This window comes from Pelophylax lessonae, assembly GCF_965119305.1.
Source record: "Pelophylax lessonae genome assembly, chromosome: 10".
Taxonomy (NCBI): Eukaryota; Metazoa; Chordata; class Amphibia; order Anura; family Ranidae; genus Pelophylax; species Pelophylax lessonae.
Window position 1 is genome coordinate 199304788 of NC_138777.1, and position 20796 is coordinate 199325583.

Here is a 20796-nt window from a genome sequence, read left to right on the forward strand (position 1 = left end):
TCTAGATTGTAAGCTCTAACGAGCAGGGCCCTCTAATTCTTCTTTTATTGAATTGTATTGTAATTGTATTGTCTTCCCTCCTTTTTTAAAATGCTGTGCAAACTGTTGGCGCTATATAAATCCTGTATAATAATAATCCCCAACGAAAGGGAATTGGTGGACTGGTGTATCACTGCAATTATTAGATTGGGTTTGTAATCTGTGTTTTATGTGTATCTTATATCTTGAAGTGTATCTAAAAACATTTATTTTGGATACAGTAGGGAAGGGTTAAACCCATACTAGGTTATTTTTGCCATCTGTGTCCTGCAGTGGAGATTTCTCTTCACTTCCTATCATGGAGAAGCAATGTGAGAGGAAATCTCTCCAAAGTGAGAGTTCCCATCTTTGACAGTTGTAACCCCTTTGGATGATATACCCTTAGCCCTTGCTATGGTGAGGTGACTGCTCTAAAATGTTGGATTTCCCCTCGCTTTCTGTCTGAATGATCCATCCCCACTCTATCCAATACTACAGTAAAAAAAAAAAAAAAGTTTTGTCCTCAAATGTACTTCCATTTTTCATCTTTCTTTGGATTGCACCTTTAATATCCTGCTGGTTTGCTCACAGCTATACCAATCTCGCCTCACTTACAATCCCATGGATTTCACAGACTTGCACTACATACATTTGCTACGGAAATGCATTGTATTTACTAATTAATATGGTTACATTCATCTAATGTATATTTCATATACGGTCCTGTGAATCGTTTGTGCATAATTTTGCATTGGATTGAAGAAGGCGCAGCTTCCTGTATTGAACATAACTTATTTACAAGTCAATCTGCAAGTGCAGAAAATACCTCTCCAAGCTGCATCTGATTACTTTGGATTCTCTTTGTTCGGCTCCCTCCAGGCACAGGACAAAGACAACTACTTGATCAATGCCCAGGCAGAAAAATAGTCTGAAAACTGCAAGGTCCTGGTGGAGTTACAGGAGCAATAATTTAGGGCATGTACAAGTCGTACACTGTGTATATAAATATGTGTAAAATTTCACTTCAGAAAATAAATATGTATGATGTGATTAATCATGGGATAGGGTTTTGAAGACCCTTGTAGAAATGGGACACTGGGAGCTTATGGGTTAAAAGTTTGAGTCCCAGAATTTCAGAAATAGAATGCATAAGACCTTTGTCTATTCTGCTTTAATTTATACCCTGGAAATGTAAAACAGAATTATTTTCAGGTAGTCAAATGAAAAGTAGTATTTCTGGTGGAGTGTCAATTACTAGCCACTTCTATTGGGACTTCCTATTACAGTTTCCCCCATAGAGTGCTGGTGTTCTCTCCCACTTTAGGGATCACACACTCTCTTGTTGTAACCTTCCTGGATCTGCACCTGACCCCTGTAGACACTTGGTGGCCCCTTGCACTCTTCTTGTTAATTCTTCACAAGATACTTTAAATAATAAAGGTTACCCGAGTGTGCAGGGCTTGAAACATACGAGCATAGACAGTGCTCATCTCCAGTGATCGTCATTCCCAACTACACAAGCTACCAGCTGGTACTCTAGTCTCTTACCCCCAGAATAGCATGTAATGGCACTTTTCCACTGCAAGTACCGGATCTGCTCTACTTGGCCCTGCTTGGCCCGGTTTGGTTTTCCACTGCATGGTACCGCATGGTACGGTGTTGGAACGGTTCGGTACGGTTTGGTATGGTTTGCTTTTCCACTAAAAGTTGTACTAAAGTAAGTGGGTGGGATAACAATTCTCTGACCAATCAGTGGTTAGTAATGACAAACAGTCAGCTGCATGCAAAGGATTGTGGGATATGGTACCGGTATGGTACCTCTTGGAACCACAATCAAGGTGGTACTGTTTTAGAGAGCCGTACCGTTCGGTTCCATGTAGTGGAAAAGCGCTGCCATACCGTACCCTACCGAACCGTTCCTACACGTACCATGCGGTACCAGCAGTGGAAAAGCACAAAAGCGAGCCAAACCGTTCGGTTCCATGCAGTGGAAAAGCGCCATAAGTTGGTCTGGGCTCAGATGCAGTGATGGGACAAGGTCACCTAGAGCCCAGGATGAACATGCTAAACTGCCCCCACCCCCCAAGACATGAGAGCATTATGTCTCAGTAAAAAAAAAAACAGTTGGGCACGAGTTTTCAATACTACCCCTTAAGCATCAATTCCCTCTTCTCCCAGCACAAGTCTCTGTCCCCTCCATCCCCCAAATTCCTCCAGCACAAATGCACCCCCCCGAAAAACAATCACCCCTCCTAGCACAAATCTTCCATCCCCCAAATTTCCCCTCCAAGTATACATTGTCACCCCCTACTCCAAATCCCCATCCTAGCACAAACACCTCCCCTAATCATTCCTGCTAGCAGAAATACCCCACTTCCTCGAAAAATTTCTCCTAGTACAAATCCCTTCCCACCTCTACCATATAACCTTTTCTAACACAATCCCCCCAAATCGACCCTGCTAGCACAAATCCACTCCACCCATTTCCCTCCCAACATAAATCCCCCTGAATAACCACTCCTAGCACACACACACAAAGTTCCCCCTGCTGCTTCCCAAGTTCCTCCTCCCAAAACAAACCCCCCCCAATCTCCTTGTTGTGCCCCCATCTCACATAATACCAAGGCAGCTACCCCTCCTTCCCACCCCTTGGCCCGGCCCTGCTCAGATGTCCTCTTCCAAACAAGAGATATGCAGGGTGCATATATTGGTGAATCTACCTGGTTCAAACACCAAAAATTGTCATGTTAACTACCTCTTCAACAATAATAGTTTATCACCAGGCAGCGTGGGTGTCTATCTATATGTTGGTATCCTAAACTGGCTCTGGTGTTGTCAGCATTGAAAGAAATGTCAAGTTCAATGAAAGTGAAGAGAGGGCAGTGGCTGCAGAGGGTATGGTGGCTATAGTGATGTGCCGTTACTTTCCCATAGTAATGCTTATAAATTGGGCTTCAGTCTGAGGTGGAGCTACAACCAGCAGAAACAGAAAAAACAATGTTATTTTATTGCGCAATTGCAAATCAATGCTACATGCACTTGGTCTCCTTGGGGAATCAACAACAATTTTCAATTTCTGGTAACACTTCTTTATAAAGAAAAAAATAAATAATTGAGAGTACTGTTTTTATTGAAAAAGGTTGCCATAAAGAGTAGAGATCAACTGTAGTTTGCTGCAAAGTGAGTGTTTATTAAGTGCCGGTTCACACTAGTGCGATTTTACTGCGAATGCGATGCGTTCTGAAAAGTCTAAATTCGCATGTATTCTCAAAATACACTGTATTTGCGACGGTCGTTCACATCTATGCGTTGTGATTTAGATGCAAATATAATGCGATGATGAAAAGGGTCTTGTGCGAGTTTACAGCGCTGCGTTGCGAATTTAGTCTCCATAGACATCAATGTAAATTGGTCTTGACTCGCATTATCAGTTCAGATATGTGCAAATTCTTATTTTGGTTTTAGTTTTCCCCTCAGCTCCACCCCTCCTGAGCCTAATTAACATAATCAACGCAATAAATTTTCATTACAATCGCGCTGGTACTATTGAAAAACGCAAGGTAAACTCGCACTGCAAATTCGCATTGCAATTGCATACGTTCGCAGTCGCACAAGTGTGAATCGGCACTTAGCCTAGTAAATTAAAGCAAAAGTACAGCCTAATACCTTAAGTTGGAGTTCAGCCTTATGTGTCAAAATGAAAAAATCCCAGTTTTTCTACCTTTATTTTGCAGTTTGCAGTGCTGTCACATGACTTCAATTCCACTTCCTGCTGAGTACAAGAGCAGCAAGTGGGTGTGATTATTGAAAGCTAGTGACATCACTTCCAGGGAGGGACACTGTTCCTGTGTAGCCAGTGGGTGTATGCATAATGGGAGGAGCTGATCATAGGTTCCCACCCAGTGTTCTGTCATCAGTAAGAATGCATTGTAATTCATGAGAAGATGAAGCGGAGGGGGGTGGGGTGTACATTTACAGTATAGCTGTGCTGGGCTTTCAATGAAGACTACCATAGGGGAAGGAAGCTGTACAGTGTAGTTGGAAGTGCTCTGGGGTTTCAGCTCCAAGTCTACAATGATCATAGTGCAGGCAACCATACTAAGTCTACGTTTCCACTAGTGCGACTTGTCATGTAACTTTGGACACACAAATTCGCATGATAGGTCATAGCCCATTGATTTCAATGGCACCTGTTCCCATCTATGTGACTTTTGATGCAACTTTGATCCAGAGAGTGTAAAGTTGTGTTAAATTAAAGCTGCACTCAAAGTCGCACTTCAAAGTCGCACTGTAGCCTAATAGCTACATTTCCACTAGTGTGACTCTTAAGTTTTGCCATTTAGAGTGCAACTTTGAGTGCACCTTTGATCCAGCTTCACACTCTTTGAATCAAAGTCGCATCAAAGGAGTGCAGGCACCTTTTTAAAGTCACTGATTTTTAAAGTTGCATAGATGGGAACGGGTGCCATTGAAATCAATGGGCTGTGAATTGTCATGCGACTTTGTGTCGCACTAGTGTAAACGGAACCTAAAATTCAATACTCAAATGTAATGAGCAATAGAAATGGATCTGTATCCTTCTAAACTTTCATAAATGTTCCTTTGCATCTGATTTCTTTCATAGATTGTGGCGGTCACCCCCCCCCCCCCCCCTCGGGATAAGCTGCTAGCCTAAACGAAGCTATGAAGGAGGAGATCATGGTGAAGGATTGGAGGGATGAGAAAGATAGGAGGGATGGGGTGGGGCTGGGCAGGTCTAGGCATGCCTGTCAAGAAAGAACGACAACCTTTTCAGGAAGTGAAAGACAGCTTAGAAAATTCATATAAAGGGAGATAGCGTTGTCGGTGAAGAACAGGAAGAAGCTGTTTGTCTAGTTTAGATAAGACTTTCTAAGCTACACAAGCAACTAGCCAGAAAATGAATAATGAAAAAAAAAGATACTTAACATACTATTAACAGGAAAAATTTAATTTTTGACTGGCTTTTCCCTTTAACTTCTGTACAATCAGGCTGCCCATATATGGATCAAAATTCGACCAGTCCTTGCTGAACCAGATGAATTTTGATCCATTAATGGCCAGGCTTAGTTTTTTTTTTTTTTTTCAGCTATAAAAGACCCAATAATGCCCTTTTAACTTCCTGTGAACTGAACTGAAATCTCAAACAATGTTTTCAACTTTCCCAGTTCTTTTTTGCAAACTTCAAAACAACTCCACTATATGCATTGAAGATGAGAATAAAAGGAAGTGCCTGTAGTCTAAATCAGGAGAGCAGCTTGGGTGACAACACTGTTCTTGAAATATATAGTATAGACAATGAGCATTGTCACTGTAGAAAAAGGAAGTGTGTTTCTGCCAGGATCACCGGGTGAGAATAAAAAAAACCTGAAAAAAAGCAAATGAATTTAGCTTCCTCAGTGCCTCGATCAGTGAGTATTCAATTTAGAGACAACCAGACAAGGACCATTTTTAGTAGGAGGTCAGCAATGGCAATTCAGACATTTATATTATATATTGTCTTTAAGACAGCCACATATGTAGCAAGAACATTCTAGAAAACCAATTATTTCAATATGGTCGATCAATAGCTGGTTGCTACATGGTGTGGGAAAGATTGCCTGGGGAAATCACAAGTCTTGATTATGGTCAGAAAAATTCAGCTAAGATGGTTATAGAATTTAACTCAAAATTCTCTTCATCTAGATAGGGACCTTAGATTGTAAGCTCCTTTAGGGCAGGGACTGATGTATATGTACAATATATATGTAAAGCGGTGTGTAAATTGACAATGCTATAAAAGTACCTGTAAGAAATATTATATATATTATATATTATATATAGAAATATTATATATATATATATATATATTATAATATTATATATATTATATATAGAAATATTATATATATATATATATATATATATATATATATATATATATATATATTAAATATTATATATATATAATTAATATTATATATATATAATTAATTTCTCTTCCTATGGGAGATTTCCTCTCACTTCCTGTTGTTCCCCTCCATTTGTAAGTAGGAGTCGTTTGTAACCCAGGGACCGCCTGTACTTGATCTGCTCACCCACCAGTGAAGTGCAAGACTAATGTAACTTAAAACTGAAAAATTACTCATTTGAAGATAGTGAAAGCATCAAAAGCTCTATCCTGCAGCACGTGGAGCTTTACAGTATATACAGTATCTCACAAATGTTAGTGCACCCCTCACATTTTTGTAAATATTTTATTATATCTTTTCATGTGACAACACTGAAGAAATGACACTTTGCTAAAATGTAAAGTAGTGAGTGTACAGCTTGTATAACAGTGTAAATTTGCTGTCCCCTCAAAATAACTCAACACACAGCAATTAATGTCTAAACCGCTGGCAACTAAAGTGAGTACAACCCTAAGTGAAAATCTCCAAACTGGACCCAACCAGGCATTTATCCCCCCCCCCCCCCCGGTGTCATGTGACTCGTTAGTGTTACAAGGTCTCAGATGTGAATGGGGAGCAGGTGTGCTAAATTTGGTGTTATCGCTCTCACTCTTTCATACTGCTCACTGGAAGTTCAACATGGCAAGTTATGGCAAAAAACTCTCTGAGGATCTGAAAAAATATTGTTACGCTACATAAAGATGGCCTAGGCTATAAGAAATGCCAAGACCCTGAAACTGATCTGCAGCACAGTAGCCAAGACCATACAGCGATTTAACAGGACAGCTTCCACTCAGAACAGGCCTCGCCATGGTGGACCACAAAAATTGAGTGCACATGCCCAGCGTCATATCCAGAGGTTCTCTTTGGGAAATAGATGTATGAGTGCTGTCAGCATTGCTGCAGAGGTTGAAGGGGGGGGGGGGGTTCAGCCTGTTAGTGCTCAGGCCATACACCGCACACTGTATCAAATTGGTCTGCATGGATGTGATCCCAGAAGAAAGAGGATGCACAAGAAAGCCTGCAAAAAGTTTGCTAACGACATGCAGACTAAGGACATGGATTACTGGAACAATGTCCTGTGGTCTGATGAGACCAAGATAAACTTATTTGGTTCAGATGGTGTCAAGTGTGTGAGGCAAAAACTAGGTGAGGAGTTAAAAGACAAGTGTGTCTTGCCTACAGTCAAGCCTGGTGATGGGTCTGCCATTGTCTGGGGCTGCATGAGTGCTGCCGGCACTGGGGAGTTACAGTTCATTGAGGGAACCATGAATGGCAACATTTACTGTGACATACTGAAGCAGAGCATGACCCCCCCACTTTGGAGACTGGGCTGCAGGGCAGTATTCCAACATGATAACGACCCCAAACACACCTCTAAGATGACCACTGCCTTGCTAAATAAGCTGAGGGTAAAGGTGATGGACTGGCACGTCATTAAACCTAAACCCTATTGTGAATCTGTGGGACATCCTCAAACGGAAGGTGGAGGAGCGCAAGGTCTCTAACATCCACCAGCTTCGTGATGTCGTCATGGAGGAGGGGAAGAAGTCTCCAGTGGCAACCTGTGAAGCCCTGGTGAACTCCATGCCCAAGAAGGCTAAGACAGTGCTGGAAAATAATGGTGGCCACACAAAATATTGACACTTTGGGTCCAATTTGGACATTTTCACTTAAAGGTGTACTCACTTTTGTTGCCAATTTGCACTGTTTTACAAGCTGTACACTCACTACTTTACACTGAAGAAATGACACTTTGCTACAATGTAGTCACATGAAAAGATATAATAAAATATTTACAAAAATGTGAGGGGTGTACTCTCTTTTGTGAGATACTGTAAATAAATAAATAAATATATAAATATATATATATATATATATATATATACCGTAGATATATATATACATATATATATATATATATATATATATATATATATATTACTTTTCAAGACATTCAAACATGTTTTTTAATTGTTGTTCAATTAGGATCTAATCAAAAAAGGATTGCCTTCATTATTTACAGATTTAGCTAATCTCCCATTTAGCCTCCTGGCAGTTAGAAGCAATGGTTTTCATTGTTCTTCATGTCTGTGGGAGGTGGCTTGAGCCAGGCATATATATATATATATATATATATATATATATATATATATATATATATATATATATATATATATATATATATATATATATATATATATATATATATATATATATATATATATATATATATATATGTATCATGGTCAAATAAAGACATTGCCTCCTCTGGACAGCTAAGAGGGACCAGACAAGCATTGTTTACTGCAGCTATGGGATTATCTCTTCTGACTTTAAATTATTATTTATTTTTTGGTTTAAAACCAATCTGCTACTGGATGGAAAATTATGTTGAACAAAGTTAACCTAGTAAATTATAATGCTGTAGATACATGGACCTATGGACTTAAATTCACTGTATAACTTGATATATATATTTTTTTATTTAGCAAATTATAAGTTTGGACACTCACATCAATTGAATACAACACAGTGAAGCCCACTCTTCCATATCAGCAGACCAGGCTGGCTATAAAATTTCTGGGTTGAATCAAGTAAAATGAGCAATTGAGATATATTAAGAGCAGTAATTCTTGACAGCAAAGATTTAAGTTTACTAATGGCTGATGTAAATTACTTGTATTTTGAACATTAAACCACTGCAGTTATTAGCTACTTATTAAATATGCTTCTATAGGTTTATGTTCTTATTCAAGTTTCCTCTCAGCATTGGCAAGACAAGGGGTCAAACATAGTGGATCTTGGTATAGTCATCATAGTTATAGGAGGTCTTGCCATAACAAAGCCTTAGAAGCCTGATATGACCAAACTGTTACCACCAATGAGAATGGTTCATTGCTCTGTACTATTTTCTTAGTTATACATAATGATGCTTTATAAGGATTAAAGGCTAGCGCTGAGGATTATAATTATACTTATAATTATACTGATACCACTGTATAGTGGGCTGCTGCTGGTATAAAAGGTGATGTACCTTCATAAAGTGTATAGTGCAAAAGTATACCTGCGCTGCTACCAAAACAAACTAAAACTATTTATTTATAATGATGCTTTAACTACCAATACAGGAATATTCTACATATTAATGTGAAATCAACATTCAGGAATTTGCCTGCAAATTAAAAAGCAGTCTCCTTGGACTTGTGGATTAAAACGGCAGGTAGCATATAGTGTATCAACGCATTGATCTCCTTCCCAATAGATTGGTTCTTCTACCTTGGTCTCCATGTGAACATTGTCAATGAAAGTTTGATGTTGGATGTAAATGAAAGTTTGCTGTCAATTAAAGCAGAGCTTCATCTAAAAGGGGAAGCTCCACTTGTTCGCACTCCACTGCCACATTTGGCACTTTTGGGGGATTTGTAGCTACTGATTTTAAATTTTTTAGGGGAGACTGGAGCTCCTCTTTAAAGCAGAGTTCCGCCTTCCCCTCCAAAAATTAAAAGTCAGCAGCTACAAATACTGTACACATACTGTAACTGCTGACTTTTAATATTAGGACACTTACCTGTCCTGGAGTCCAGCGATGTCAGCACTGCAGCTGATGTTTCCATCGGCTATCGGGTGCTGCCACCGCCATTGCCGGTAAGGGAACCCGGCCACGAAGCCTTCCGGCTTCACTGCTGGGTCCTTACTGCGCATGCGCGAAGCGCGCTGAACATTTCTATTGGCTCGGTGTCGGGGGAAGGAGGAGGGGGCCGAACTTCCAGGACGGACGGCCGCTGCGCCGTGTCCCGGAAGTGGGGAAGGGTACCTGTCAAAAACAGGTACCCATTCCCCCCTGAAAGTTGCCAAATGTGGCACCGGAGGGGGGAGGAAGCAAAAGAGTGAAAGCTTTAAAGTCACCATGATATAATGCAAAAGGTGTTAAAGTTTTTATTTGCCTCATTTCATTTGAAGGGGGACTGTAAAGCCCTGCCTTGGTAAAAAGCAATAGACATGATTAAGTGATTGGTACCCTGGGTTCTCCAGAGGTTTATTGAAACTGATTTACTAAAGAATTGCAAACAATTGGGTCAAGGTCATTTTTTTCTCATCTTCTGTAGTACATTTTTCATTGATGCCTTTGTTTTCTTCTTGGCGTTCCACATAAAGTTCAATGACCCCCAAAGCAACATTGTCTGCATTCCACTAAACTAGACAAAGATTTTAATTAAAACATGTAAAGAAAAGAACTTGTATGTGCTCTATCCTTTATAAACTTTCTACGTGGGTAAGTAAAACATGCAATGATTATGTAACTAACACCGTCTGCACCAGAATCAAGCACATTTACAGTTCAACAGACTCAGTCACTAAAAGATTACAGACGCAATTATAAATAAAAATACAATTTTACTTTGCACAACACATTCTCACCAAATGTGCTATGTGAGCTTTAAAGGAAATCTGTCAAGAGAGAAATATTTAGGATGACATTGCTGACTTCTTCTCTGACTTCAACTTTGAGTAACTGGCCTGGCACAAGTATAGATAAATACTGGCTTGCTGTAGGTTGCATGACATAATGCTTGTTTTAGATCTCCTGACCCAGAGTTGTGAGACTGTGAGCTAAGCGTATCCACTTTGCTATACATCTATCCACCCTACAGTACAGCTCCATTCCTAATTTTATAAAGAAAACCTACATTGAACTTAAAGTTGAAGATGAGCTGTAGGGAAAACAAAAATTCTCCATTGCAGAAAGGCTGCAAGGTTCAGTTCGAGGGGCCACGAAAAGAACTCTTACTCACCAGACTCTCCACTCACCACAGCCTCTTCCCCCTGCTAAACCCCCATGACTTTATCAAGTTCAATACAGGCCCATCCATGGCCCTGCACTGGATGTGAGGACACTGAGGAATAGTCAATTGTCAGAACATATTGGAGTAGAGTTAGGTATGACTGTCGGAGGGCCAGAGGATCAGGTAGGAAAAACTGCTTTTCATGGCCCCCTAGAACTAAATTATCATTTAAACAATTGCAGAGTGGGGACAACCCCACTCCAAGTAAGCATTGTTCTCCCCAGAGATGGGAGATGGGCTTTAAAGCTCAACTATAACCAACATTTTTTTTTCAGCTTGGGTAGAGTTGAGAAAAATTTTAACCTTTTGTTAAATTTTCCTTTTGGCTCCACATCCAAATCACTGTCCAAAGCTTGTCGCCTCAACCTCTGCAACATTTCTAAGATACGCCTCTTCCTAACCAATGGCACCACAAAGCTTCTAATTCACTCCCTAGTCATCTCCTGCCTCGACTACTGAAACTCCCTCCTCTATGGATTATCTTTAAATAGGCTCCCTTCAGTCCATCATGGATGCTGCTGCCAGAATCATCCACCTTACAAACCGCTCAGTGTCTGCTACCCCTCTCTGCCAATCCCTCCACTGGCTTCCACTCACCTAATGAATTAAATTCAAGATACCAACAATAACTTACAAAGCCATCCACAACTTGGCCCCAGCTACATCACTAACCTTGCCTCAAAATACCAACCAAATCGTTCTCTTCATTTCTCCCAAGACCTCCTGCTCTCTAGCTTCATTGTTACCTCCAGGACTTCTTTAGAGTCTCTCCCATCCTCTGGAACTCTCTTCCCCAATCTGTCTGACTATCTCCTACTCTATATAGTATACTGTATATATATATTATATATAGTTTTTATCACTTGGAATTTTTTTATCACATTAATTTAGAGCACTTGCACTTTGATTGCGATACATTTTTATATGTATTTATTCATTTGCAGATATTTACATTTTGGTTAATTGACACATTTTGTGTATATTGAATTTATTTATCCTTTGGCGCTACATAATTTATATATTTTTTTTATCTCCTACTCTGTATAATTTCAGACGATCCCTGAAAACTCATCTCTTCAGAGAAGCCTATTAGGCCCCCAACTAAAAACTGCACATTTATTTTCTCCATTAGCCCATCCCCCACAGTTATTACTTTTTGTATTTCTTGACCCTCCGTATTAGATTGTAAGCTTTAACGTGCAGGGCTCTTTGATTCCTGATGTATAAAATTGTATTGTAATTGTACTGTCTGCCCTCATGTTGTAAAGTGCTGCATAAACTGTCAGTACTATTTGAATCCTGTATAATAATATTTTTTTCTGTGGTCTATTTTCATGGGGTAAATTTCCTCTAACTTTCTCTTGGTGACTGGTGCCACCTGGGACAGATAAAAAAAAAAAACAGCAATAAACACACAATGCTCTTCACAGGTAAGTAGAACACTTAGGGAGAAAGTGTTGGGTTTTACAGTATTAAAATGATAACTGTACCAAAGGTACCTACATTTTTTAAAGCAAAATAGTACTTTTTTCATTCGTGAAAATAAACAGGTTTGTTGTATAGCAGGCACACTGTACTTGTAGTCAAACAAAGAAAAGCCATTCAGATGTGATGATGAGCCTGGTGCAGGTCAGATCCGTCTTCCGTAGTAGTAGAATATCCAAAAGTAGGACCGCACTCGAGGCAAAATTTGAAATCAATAATATCCTTTATTCCTCATGGATAAATTCGTACAGACAGTGCATGACAGACATGTCAGGTTGACGCGTTTCACGATACAGATGATCGCTTACTCATAACCATACTATGGTTATGAGTAAGCGATCATCTGTATCGTGAAACGCGTCAACCTGACATGTCTGTCATGCACTGTCTGTATGAATTTATCCATGAGGAATAAAGGATATTATTGATTTCAAATTTTGCCTTGAGTGCGGTCCTACTTTTGGATATTCTACCCTGTACTTGTACTCACTCATCCACCACCCTGCCAAAGCCCCCAAAAACTCAGTGCTTCTAGGAACTGGGAGAAGGGGAACACAACTCCTCTCCTGCCTTTGGCAATACGGTACTGGGTACTTATATGGTCACTGGCCATTCATTTGGCTGCAGAGCTCTCATATGAAGAACCTTAGAATTGTGTAATCTCTGAATCAGAACCTACAAATCACTTTTTCATGGGCTCTCCTAGCCGGAAGACAGAGAAGTAAGTAGATGGTTAGTACAAGCTGTTTAAAGGACACGCTATCCAAAGAATCTGTTACTTTATAGTAATAGTCAAAGTACAAGTTTTCTTTTAGTGTAGAGCGGCAAATGAGTTTCCTAAATTTCCAGATAATGTCCACAGCAGCACAAAGCAGTTGTGTCAGGTTGTGTATTAATCACCGAGCTCCTATGTTCTGCTAATGTTTATATACAGGGACGACACCATCCACTCACTAAAGATTAATAGTAAATCTTTGCACAGAATGTTTAATGTTTTCATAGATCGATATACTGCTGCAAGGCTTTTATCAAGCAATTGGGAGAACAAATAAATAAGCAAACGTTCCAGATGATTACCTCAGTGTACAACTTACTGAAATGATAAGCAAAGGGGTTCCTTTTATCGAGGTCCAGTTTTGCTCCCTAGGGGATCGGTGTACAAATAAGTGTGGAAAGCTGACATGCCTACGGTTTTATTCTACTGTTTCAACTGGTTTTCTACAGTTATTTTTTAACCATGTTTAAAATTGGATATCAGCTGTCTTATTTATCACAGGCTTGTCCTCTTCTATTGCACTGGACAGTGATATCAATCTCGCATCTAACATGTTTTCAGGCACTTAGAGCATTCTTATAGGTGGACAAAGCTTGACTTCATTTATGTGATCATGATACTCACTGTCCAATCATTAGGTTAGGATGGGGATCTGACCAAACTTTACAGCTTATGTTTTAGTAGGAAATAGAGGTCACTGTTACCATGGATATGCAGTAAGACAGGATTTGTAAAAAGAAATAAGAGAGCCAATGCGCTACCTGAGGGGTGAGATGGAGTAAGTGGAGCCAATAATATGCGCCAAATGAGTATTGATAAAACTGAAAAAACTTAAAAGGAATAGAATAAGGTAGAAAAAGTTCTATTCGGTGTCCCCACAGTGTGGTAGAATAAGAGAAACAATAAAAGAAATCGGCGCTAATTCTTAAACATATGTAAAGAATGTTCAAAACAAATAATCATATATGGAAAGCACCAATATAAGAAAAAGTGCTCAATAGGTGATGAAATAGTGCACAGACAATGTGCTGGCGAAAAGCGGTAGGACAGCGATAGTTCCAAAAATAACACCAGTGATAAATTGCGAAAGGAAGTTTCCAGAGGAAAAAAATATATATATATATCACTCCAGTGGATAAAGATAAATAAGTGTAAATATATAACAATACGCTGAAAATAATGGTAAATACACAAAAAAATGTCCAATGAATAGTGAAGCAATGCACAAGCAATGTGCTATCAGAAAGTAGTTTATAGTGAAAGTTGTTTGTTTGTTTATTTTCATGGAACTTTCACTATAAACTATTTTCTGATAGCACATTGCTTGTGCATTGCTTCACTGAGATCTCCTTCACATAGGAGATGTGAGGCTCGCTCCCGCTGTATTCAGACAAGGCGGGAGTCGGGCCAGGGGAGGAGAGGCGGTGATCACCGCCGCTCTTCCCCGATCGTCGGCGATCGAGTGAGGAGATCCGACGGCTTGTGTAAACAAAGGGCCCACAAGGGGAGGAGTCCAGCTACGTATGGACGATAACGAGCCACTTTGCCGCAGTACGCTCCATGTGAGCGGTCGGCAAGTGGTTAATTTATGTGGTTCCGCACTTTCCCTATTCAGAACTGAAGCTTTAAATTGTTGTTAACTAATACAATTCATCCAATTCATTCTTGTCTGTATTTCTCTGTATGTTTTTTAGCATCTGGTTACCAAACGATAGTGGGCACCAAAAGTTGAAGAAAGGGCCAAAGCTAGCTAAAGCTTTGTTAGTTTTGGGTTAAAGTGTTACTAAACCCAGGACCCTGCATTCACTATAGCTGGTCTCCTACAGGACACAGAACATGGAAATGCAATTATTTTAGTAAATATAAACTGCTAAATACCTTTTCTCATCAGCAGTATATAGCAGTCTTGTGACTTCTATCAGTGTCTGGTTAAAGCTTGTAGGAGGAGTTTTCATTCTACTCCGACTGTACTATCAGTCTGCAGGACCCCTGCAGATCAGATGTGTTGATTTCATGCACCCACCCAAGAAAAAAAAACTCTCTAGCAATACACACCAAACTGATCATGTGCAGCTTGTCCCCTTTGCTCTGTTCTTTCAGGAGATGGGTTGGGGACAGTGAAATAAGAGGAGGGAAAAAGACAATGGGATCAATCAGCCTTTTTACGCAATGCAGAGGATTAACCTCTTAGGTTCCACAATGAGTATAACAAGCATGCTTTACTGCAAATACAAACTGATTTCACCGCTGTGGGTTTAGTAACACTTTAGGTGTACAAGGGTTTGAACCCCATTTAAAAATGTTATTGCTATCTGTGTTGAGGGGTTTTCAACTCATTGTCATTGACCATACAAGAAGTGGGGGAATTCCCCTTAAAGAAGAAGTCTCACCCTTCATATATTTTGTTTAGCCTGTCCCCCAGAGATAAAGTGCAGTAGATTCAGAACTAGTGATGAATAATCAATTAGCACTGATTGATAGTTCTTGTCTCAAGCAACAGGCACTTGCCCAAGACCAGTGTTGTCATAACAGAAGCAGAAGGAGGGAGCTTGTCAGAGCAGCTGTCTAGAAAACATATCCAAGCATGCTCACAGCAAATGAGTGGCAAAAGCAACTGAGCACAGCATTGCTTTACTTACTGCAGTACTGGTTGTGGATTGTGAATGACATCAGAGTGCCCAACAGACACGTTCACTCAACAGCGGGTGGTGACAGCCTAGATTTGACTAAGCTAAACAATATGACCACCAATAAAGAGGGCTTCTGCTAGGGGAGGAGCTGAGCGGCAAGAATAAAATAAGGAAAGAAGGGATTTCCTGTACAACACCTTAGCGTTTCTTTGGAGAATCAAAATAGGGCATTTCTACATGAATGCATTGACCAGCATTTATTTTTCAATGTTTGCGTAAATTCTTCTGATGCAGATAGCAATAAAAACACAACAGTGGTTCTCATCCATGGGTGTTTAACCTGTGGACCTCCAGTTGTTGCAGAACTACAAGTTCCATCATGCCTCAAGGGACTTGTAGTTCTGCAACAGCTGAAGGGCCACAGGTTGAACACCCATGTTCTAATCCTTTTGGCTCCACTACAAAAGTTCTTTGCTGATTGCTGTCTGTGTCTCCATCGAAGAGATTCTTAGCACTTTCACCTCCAGTGACATTCAATGCAAAATAAATAAAAATCATCTGGATGTTTTACATTAAATTAATTTCAAGCAATGTTTTTTTATTTACTTGCTGGACACTTAAAGGTATTGGTAAAATGCATTTATCCCTCAGAATAAAAAAGTCTTTGTAAAGCAAGATAATTAAAGTGTGTATTCCCTACCTACGCAAGCCTATTGTTCAAGTTTTCCTAAATCTTCAAGAAAGCTATTACACGTAGGATTTTCTTTGTTTGTGTAATTTACAGTTTCATTGGCACTTTAGTCAGTACAAACAATTCTCCACACTGGCAGTATTGAATAATGCATTATGTATCTGCTTATGGAAAATGTGTATTCATGAGACTTGTTTGGCTTTTGTCAGAAAGAACTGTGAAATATTATGATGGAACAATCTTCATTTCTGCCACATTGTTTTTTAAAAGCGTGTTCTTAACTGGGAATTGAGAGTCTTCGGAATTATTCTGTATTTTATGTGTCTTAAAGGATTTTTCTTTCCTTTTTTCTTTTTTTTTTTTTTTTTTGAGAATATATACCTTTTTGTTTTCTGACGAAAGATGTGACAAGCCAATGTAAAGGGAAACCAAATGGCATACCAAAAACTTTCTAAGGAGCACTTTCTTTTATAGAAGACTGATGTATTCTAGGGCAATTACATCTGTCTATGCCTCCTAAAAATACACACATCTTCCATCGTGTCTTTATCATATTCGTTCAGACACGAAAAGGGTAACTCCCCTTTCGTAGCAAATAAAGAAATAAATAATATAGGGTATACCATTGCGACACAAATCATATTGTGCTTAAATGTTATTAAAAATAAACTTTTCTTTTCAATCTGCAGCTCTGTGATTTTCTATAAAATGCAATGCAATATGGCTACCTGGAGGTCTTCTGTACACAGAATGTGTACAGAACGCCCCCCCCCCCCCCAGATATGTCATTTCCTGCTTGTGTGATTGGCTCACTGATTTTCCCAGAAGTCTGCACTAAGGTACAAGTCAGATTTCTGGCATCCCCTGCAACAAAAATGTCATTTATGGTGAGATACTCCCAATAGGAACATGTCTAAAGGAATGCAGGCCCAGCAATTTTCCTCATTAGAGCTTTGCAGGTGCAACAGCTGGCTGATAATTATGAAACCCCTCCCATTAGATTCACTTAGCACAGAGGCACAGGCATACACACAGGGATTTCTTCAGAAAAACAAAAGGTAGGAATCTTCAACAAAGTTTGTTGAAATCCTTGTACTGTACAGAGATCACCCAGAGGGGAATGTTCTTTTTTCTCAACAAAAGTGGAGTTATACTTTATGCCTAGGACACACGGCCCGAATGTCAGGTGGCATTGCTAGGTTTCAATTGCACATTTGGCCCGTGTGTACTGCAGCCGGGCCAGCTTCTGTTGAAAGTCCATGACCGAAAAAGTCTCTCTATATAACGTCCATTCGGTCTGCCCCATCACATGACTTGACAAGGCGCAACATGTCGCCATGGTGATGGGACTGCTTCACATCCCGCTTGCCCTCCACTGACTTTCTTGTGACTCAGGTCAAGGCTTGTCTCCGTTGGCGCGGTGAGTGATGTCATCAACAATCACCCCTGCACTGGTTGGTTGCCTTCCACAGACCTCCACACACTGTGACACTTCCTCCATTCGCTCCACATATCTGTCAACTTGCAGCCTGCAACCCCAGGGAGATTCAGCGGTCAGTCGCACAGAACTCCCACATCATCAGTGGCTTGATCCTCTCCCCATGGACACTTCCATCTGCCGGGCAAGTAGACAGGTTCAGTCCTCTGTATACATCTTCCATCTAGTCACTGTGGCAGGTTTAAGCCTGTTGTCATCAATTTTACCTTGATTTTAACTGTTATCTGTGGCATAATAAAGACTTACTTCTTCAATACAAATTAATGTGTGTGTGCCAATATCTATACTGACATATGGCAGTTGATTATGCATTTTTATTTCCTCACATATCTTGGGCTCAAGAGCCCTTTTTTCTGTGCTGACTTTGATGGTTCTCCATCCCAGGAGATTTTAATGAGCAGCTACAGCTTTCAGGATTGTATGACACCAGTTTATTCCTCCATCAGATGCCTGTTTGAATTTGTGGATCACAGATTTCAGGCACCCCTTGCAACAAAAATGTAATTTATGGTGAGATGCTCCCAATAGGAACATGTCTAAAGGGATGCAGACCCTGCAATTTTCCTCATTAGAGCTTTGCAGGTGCAACAGCTGGTTGATAATTAGGAAACCACTCCCATTAGATTTACTTAGCACAGGGGCACAGACAAACACACAGGGATTTCTTCTGAAAACCAAAGGGTAGGAATCTGCAACAAAGTTTGTTGAAATCCGTGTAATGTATAGAGATCATCCAGAGGGGAATGTTTTTTTTTTCTCAACAAAAGTGGAGTTAGGCCCCTTTCACTCGGGCTTTCCGATCCAGTCCGCCTGTCAGTTTTTCAGGTGGACCTGATTGGATGCTCCATGCAGCCCTATGGAGCAGAGGATAGCACCCGCCCCTATCCGATCCAATCCTGCCCGTGAAATCCGGAGGGATGAAAACCCTATATTCCATCCGTCTGGAGGATCGGATAAGATCAGATGAAAACGGACAGGCGGTCCGTTATCATCCGATCTCCCATAGAGGAGAGCGGGGATCTGACAGCTCCATCTCTGCAAAGTAAGCAGAGACGGACCTGTCATCCGCCTGCTCAGCAGGGATCGACGGATCAATCCCCACGGAGAAAAACGGGGCCTGCCGGGTGCACCGCCTGTGTGAAAGAGGCCTTACTCTTTAACAAAGCAATAAATAAATAAACAAACAACAGGGAGAGGGTCCTTTTAATGTGACTTTGAAGGAATTGGAAAGACACCAATTCTTTAGAGCATCAATGACACTGAATTCTGGCATTTTGGATGTGTAATTGATTTTTTAACTTATACATTTAGTCTGGCCAAAATACTAGAGCAGCACTCTAATCTAATTAATTTCAACTTAAAAAAAAAAAAAAAAAGATGTTTTAGGTCGTTTTGACTAGAACACCGTATTTTATATCAAGACATAAAAGACCCAAATTGACTGGTGGAAGTAACAGCCACAACCGATCTTAATGCTGTAGGAAAGCTATAGGAAAGTTTAAAATAAAGCTAAACCCCCAGTAAAAACATTTTAAAAAGTATATTTTTGGGATTTTTTTTTTTACAGCACCACACTGTATTTTATTTAAAGTTAAGAGGGAGAGACAATACAAGTGTAGGTTGCAAGACGTGTTTTTTGTTTTTTTTCTTTAGAAATGTAATTTTTGCTGTAGCAAGATCTATACATGCTACAGATGTGCACTTTATACAGACACATTAAGGGGACTCTCCAGGCACTATATTTAAAGGATTTTTTTTTTTTTTAACTAGCACTTTTTTTTTTAAGCTGTCAGTGGGGAAACCCAAGGACAGCTGATGACTCATCGGTTGTTAAGGACTTGGCTCCTTAACAACCAGCTTATACTGCGCCCTGATTGGGCACAACTTTTCAGCATTGAAGGGTGTTTGTCAGGGCAAACAGCCGGCGAATACCCCACGAGTTTGGGTGTTCGGCGAATGGCTGAACAGGTAAATGTTCGGCCCGAACTAATGCTTGGGCTTGAACTGTTCACCCATCCCTACTCTACAGTTTTAGTAAATCAACCCCAGTATTCTAAATTAATTCTAACTAAAGATCTATTAAGGGTAGTGATCGACCGATATCGTTTTTTTTTGTGCCGATACCGATATTTTGGTCATCGGATATCAGTATCGGCTGATATTGGCTGATATTGGCTGATATTTTCACAGGTAATCTGGTGGAGGGATCTGGTGGTCCAAAAGACCCCAAACCCCTCCTCTGCTCTTACAAGCATTCAAAACGTAAAGTTTGGCTGTTTTGAATGCTCGCATTTTTTTGAATTTGCCGCCGAGTACCCAGAAGTGATGACATGACATCACTTCCAGGTTTTTTACATGGAGACCCGATCAGAACCGAATGTGGCTTTGATCGGGTCTTCTCTTCAGCAGCCGTTCAGGTAGGATGCCCGGGTCTCCCAGTGGGACGGGAGACCTGGGCAAGCCGCGGAAGGTGTCGGGAGGGGGGAGACGCCCCCTCCCACTCCTTGTAATGACAGCCGAGCGGCTTCTCAGCCGCATCGGTTGTCATTACAAGACAGCCGTATGATGGCTATGGACGCCGGTACCGGGGTGATGCCTCTAGCTGCAGGCATCACTCCGGTACAAGCACTTTCCCGAAATATCGGCAATATCGGTATCCTCAGGGGCCGATTCCAATATATTGGGGAAAGTGCATATCGCCCCCCGATATATCGGTATTGTCGATAATCGGTCAATCCTTAATATAGGTGAATCAAGACCTCCTTCCCCCTGTTAATGATCATTCTAGTGATGCACCCTTGAATTATTTTTGCTTTCTCCACTGCCACGCCACACTGCTTGCTCATTTCGCAATAAACTCAAATAAATACCCCCCATAACTTTTTCGTTCAACACTATACTCTC